The 5,071-nt window shown below is 43.2% G+C and overlaps 1 protein-coding gene across 1 annotated transcript in view; it reads right to left on the minus strand.

Annotated features, from left to right (window-relative positions):
* Window positions 1-2,767: 2,767 nt before the first annotated feature.
* zswim5 (zinc finger, SWIM-type containing 5) overlaps window positions 2,768-5,071 on the minus strand; it is a 70,331-nt gene continuing 68,027 nt past the window's right edge. The window contains exon 16 of the mRNA XM_069164519.1: window positions 2,768-5,071. This exon is cut by the window's right edge and continues 1,715 nt beyond it. The gene's annotated coding sequence lies outside the window, so the exon portion shown is untranslated.

The following is a 5,071-nucleotide window of genomic DNA, read 5'->3' on the forward strand; positions in this document are numbered from 1 at the left end:
GGGTGGCTATCTTATTTGACCGTCAGACAAGCAGCTCTGGCAGTTTGGGAGTGAATTATTAAATTCATTTAAGGTAAAAACATTAAGTTTCAGGTCCATGGTGAAAACGCAAATGCGAACGCACTAGAGGTCACAAAAACACGTGTCACACGGGGGCTGATGTCGATCAACTCGGAATACCTACTGATGGAAGTGGGAGCTGCTCCGTGCTCACCACGCTTCGTCCTTACGTGCATTCAAATGGAAGTTTAATCATTTATGTTGCATCTGTTCTTGTTCAAAGGAAACAGTCGGGCATCGTCATCGTCACGTATACTGTGAGTGTAGCGTCTGATAAAAATACTACCAGCTCAGCTAATAAAATGACACGCTCGTTACAAAGCAGGTCTGCAGGCTGGATGTCACAGACAGGCTGTGTTGTTGTGTGTGGGACAGGAAGTACACTTCCTTCAGTCACCCAAACAAACGAGTGCGTGGAGAGCGACGTAAAGGCTGGAGACAAAGAGTGGTCGGTGAAATCCCCCCCAGTCTGAGACTGAACTGTACGGTGTGTGTGTGTGTGTGTGTGTGTGTGTGTGTGTGTGTGTGAGAGGGAGAGAGAGAGAGAGAGAGAGACAGATTGGAGGACAAACTGAGGAGAAAAAGATTGAGCATATAGCAATCACTCCTCCATCTATCTGTCTGGATAATTAATATAAATCTGCTCATTTATCATCAGCCAATCAATCTAGATTTACACACACACACACACACACACACACACACACACACACACACACACACAGCCACGAGCACACTTAGCACTTCTTGATGGCCTGATTGTCGGCTCATATAACGCTGCAGAGATCCGTAATGAATGAGAATGAAGCGGCGAAGGAGGGATAGAAGAACAATATTCTGATTAGAGACAAATGAGTGAAAGATTGATGGAACTATATGAGCCTCCATGTGCTTCATTTATCACTGATACAGATTGGTTGGCAGATGGGAGAACATGTTTTGTTTTTTTCTTTCTTTTTATCCGTGTGTTGTTTTCGGAGCCCCCACCATGAGAATGTTTTGAGGACTATTTGCATCCACTTATAACACTTTGGCGTTACAGTGCAAAACGTCTCTTCTATTCCCTCTGAGCCGTGCGTCTGTTTGCGTGAACATCAATGTGTTGTTCCACTTCATCTATGACACGCTTCCAGTTAAAGGAAACACCGCAGACACGACAGGAAGGAGAGATGGTGTGACACGTTACGATGCATTTACCGAGGAGTCATTTTAAGAGGCCGATCTCCGACGGTATTCAGTTTGTGACGGTGAAGTAGCTTCTTATTCAGCATTTAAGGTGAAAGTAAAGAGGAACTTCATTTACAGCTCCGAGTGATTGATTGATTTTCCAGTTTTTGTGTCTGAGACATTTTAGATAAAGCCTCAACTTTTTCTGGAATTTACTTTAAAAAAATAAAAAAGGGACATTTCACTGCTTTTTTTTCAAAGCTAGAACAAATCAGACCTGCTTGAGATCTTAAACAATTATACCTAGACAGCTCAAAACCTGAAGTAAATTATCATAGAGATCCTAAGGATTCTTTAAAATAGTTTCTCGTTTATTCTCTTCTCTTTCACCTTAAGACCACCGTCCTGGGCCAGATCTAAAACCACTATACTTAGACAAGTCAAATCTAGAATAGATTTATCATAAATCAGAAACTGTGTCAACTTTTGGTTCAACACAGACAAAACAAATGACATCCTGTAACGTGTTTCACACTTTATTCATAGAAAAGCACTGAGATTCCAACACAAATCAATATAAAATGGTAGTAGCGTTACATAAATAGTAATAAATTCTCGCTTTATAGACAGTAGCTCAAGAAGTTGCACAAAAAAATTACAAAAAAAGTGTTGATGATAAGCTATGATACTTCTGTGGCAACAAATACTGGAAATACCTTTTCATAATCAGTAGCACAAAGAGGCAACAAACACTTTCAATTTTCCCTTAAGTTAGAAAGAATCCAGAACAAAAAAAGACAAACAAACTGGGAAACAGTAGGTGAACTAGATCTCTACCAGCAAATAGTACTTTCCTACAAACCAAAGAAAGACAGAGAAAACTAAGGAAAGCCTCAGGAACTGGCTGATACGGTTAACACAGAGGGACGAACTGTCAGTGAATGCATCGCATAAATGCAGCTGACTAGAGCTTCTAAGCTAAGCAAGTGGTCAAATAATATTCCTCTTTTATAATGTAGAGGCCAAAGAATTCCTTCCTCCTTTTTTTTTTTTTTATTCCTCATTGTGTAGAAAACTTGCAGCTTTTTGCACTCAGAGTGGATACAAGGTGAGGAAAGAATCGATGGCAATGAGATAGAAGAAGTGAACTCGGCCGGGTTCGAAGGGAGAAAGGAGCTGAGAAAGTAATACGGAAAGAAAGTTACAATGAGGAATGAATACAAGGTCATCCACAGGCCGTCTCTTTTGTTCATCCAGTTGCTGTTTCTGACTCAACACCGCACTTCTGAGAAGACACTGAAGGTTTGAGTCCTGATTAAATAAAACCAATAAAGAAATCAAGCAAAAAATAAACTTTGTACATTGATCGGTCAGAAAGGCTTTTTCCCCCCCAGTTCTCGTTTTTTTTTTTTTTTTTTTTTTGTCTCCTCTAAATGTTGCAGCGGATGCAGACTGGCGACTGCGCATTGTACAAATACAAGCATGCTTGGTCTCGTCTTTGCCCCCCCGCCCCACCCCACCCCCCATCCCACCCACTCCCCCGGCCGCCTTCCTCCTTTCTAATAGTGGTTCAGTCCACTGGGTCTCATCCTGCGTTTTTCGGGGGGCGTCTTTAAGAGGCGACAAGACGATCGAAGTGGTTCTGCATAGTCAAGATTTCCTACGAATCTGTTTACAAATGAATGACTTCCTCATTTTCCTCCGACTCCAAATAACGTGCTTCCTTTTGGAAAACAGATTTTTTTTTTTTTCTTTGCAATTCTACAAAAAATAATACAAATTATAATCGTTATTATAGCAAAAAAAAAAACAAAAGTGAAAGAAATGTACACAGGAGTACCTGAGAAATGCCTTGAAGTCTTACAAAAAAATGCTGTCAAATACCCCCGTCCAAAACAATTCAAGTACACCCCGCCGAAAAACATACAAATAAAGAAAAACAAACACAAAACATACTTATCATAAATAATTATAACTTTACAATTTTCTGAATTGACACTTTAATATTTACAATATCTTAAATGCTACTACTTTTTGTTTTGTTTCTTTTAAGTGATGTCCCTGAGAACTGAGTTTAACCTCTCTTTTCTTTCTTTTGCTCAGTTTTCCTTTTGTTTTTGTTGTTTTTTTGTGTGTGTGTGTTTCCTTTCATTCTTCTATCTGTATCTCTTCAGATCAAAACAAGGCCCAGAGTTGTGACTGACTACCCGGTAGTGGGTGAAGGTAGCTCTCGTGGAATGTAAAAGCAGACAAGAAAATGTTCCTCAGAAAACTCTTTTATTCTCTCTCGTCCCTCTTTTTCTAGCGTATTGTTCCGTTCTGTTTGCGCGTCTGCGATTCCTACTCAGTCATACAAAGTTATTAAACAATCAATAAATAAATGCTGAAGCAGGCAGGAACGTACTGAAGAGGTATTTGTGTGAAGTGCTTGTACGATGACGTGAAAGGTTCCAGCTCTCGCTGCGCCGTTTACCGCCGGGTGAGAACGGGGAGCCCGAACGCCTCCCGTGACGAGGAAATAGCTTCCAGCGCCGAGGCGAGCGGTCTCAAAGGTTAAGCGATGACGTCATCGAACCGTAGAACACGCCGGGTTTGCAGCGTTTGCGCCGCGTGTCTGATCTGACCTGACCTCCGACCGGCAGCATCCACAGACCCTTCCCATCACAAGACCGACGAACTGGAGGAATTCAAAAACCTAAAGAAACATTTTGAGGTTTTAGTTCATTGAAGCGCGGCTTAAAACCTGCTCGTTGATTCCGTCTGGCCGCTGTGGGGCAGCGCGGCGAACGATGAACCTCATCGACATGTGAAGTTGGTTTGGATATCGTGCTGGCAAAGTAGTTGCTAATTTATACACGTAGCAGAGTCGGGCAAACGTTAGCGTTCCTTTTCCATAACGACGGTTATGCAGCTAATGTTAGTTTAATTCAGTCTCCGGACTCCTTTGAACAATATTTCCCTTTTAAGCAGCCAAAGCGTCCGCCGGCTCGCCGCTGCCTTCGACTTCCGGGCCGGTCGTGCAGTCGCTTCGCCGTTTTGCTGCAACGAACGAGGAGATTTAACTAAGTGGTCAATTTCAGGGGCATCAAAACCAAGACTTTTGGTTCCGTGATGCTAAGCGCTAACACGAGCTACCGGGCTCGTATCAAAATAGTGATGAATTAAGTTTTAAGAGTGGTATGTTCCTGGTTTTCTTTAAATGCATAGTTTGACAGGCGTTCATGTCCTCAGGCACAAAATCAATGTTTCATTTCGTTGCAGTGACGAAAAATCCCGGGATCTTTGGAAGATAAAAACCAGAGACGGATTTCTGCTCTTTAAATACGCTCGCTTCAACGGTTTGGGAAAAAAAAAAAAAACCTTCCTCGGTGAGAAAGTTCTTGTGATGGAAAAGGGACTTCGGCGACGGGCAGAACGAACAACTGAAATCGACAGGTTTCAAATCTTCCTGCAACAACATGAGGAGGTTGAACGTAACGCCGCCGAGTGACAGGAACGCAGCGGAGGCTGGAGTCGTATTGCTTGTCGACTAAATCTTCATGTAGCGAGTGAACGGTGACCGGTGAACGGTGACCGTTGACCGGTGAACGTTGACCGTTGACCGTTGACCGGTGACCGGTGACCGGTGACCGTTGACCGTTGAACGGTGACCGGTGACCGTTGACCGGTGAACGGTGACCGTTGACCGGTGACCGGTGACCGTTGACCGGTGACCGTTGAACGGTGACCGTTGAACGGTGACCGCCGGAGTCTCCGGAACGTCGGAAAGGTTTTGGCCGCAAATAGCTGAACAGCAGTGCAGTGGTGTCTCTGGAGACGGGAACACCGTGACCCCTTCCATTCA

This window comes from Embiotoca jacksoni, unplaced genomic scaffold, assembly GCF_022577435.1.
Source record: "Embiotoca jacksoni isolate LCO1_2020_lvr unplaced genomic scaffold, fEmbJac1.0.p SCAF_31, whole genome shotgun sequence".
Classification (NCBI taxonomy): Eukaryota; Metazoa; Chordata; class Actinopteri; family Embiotocidae; genus Embiotoca; species Embiotoca jacksoni.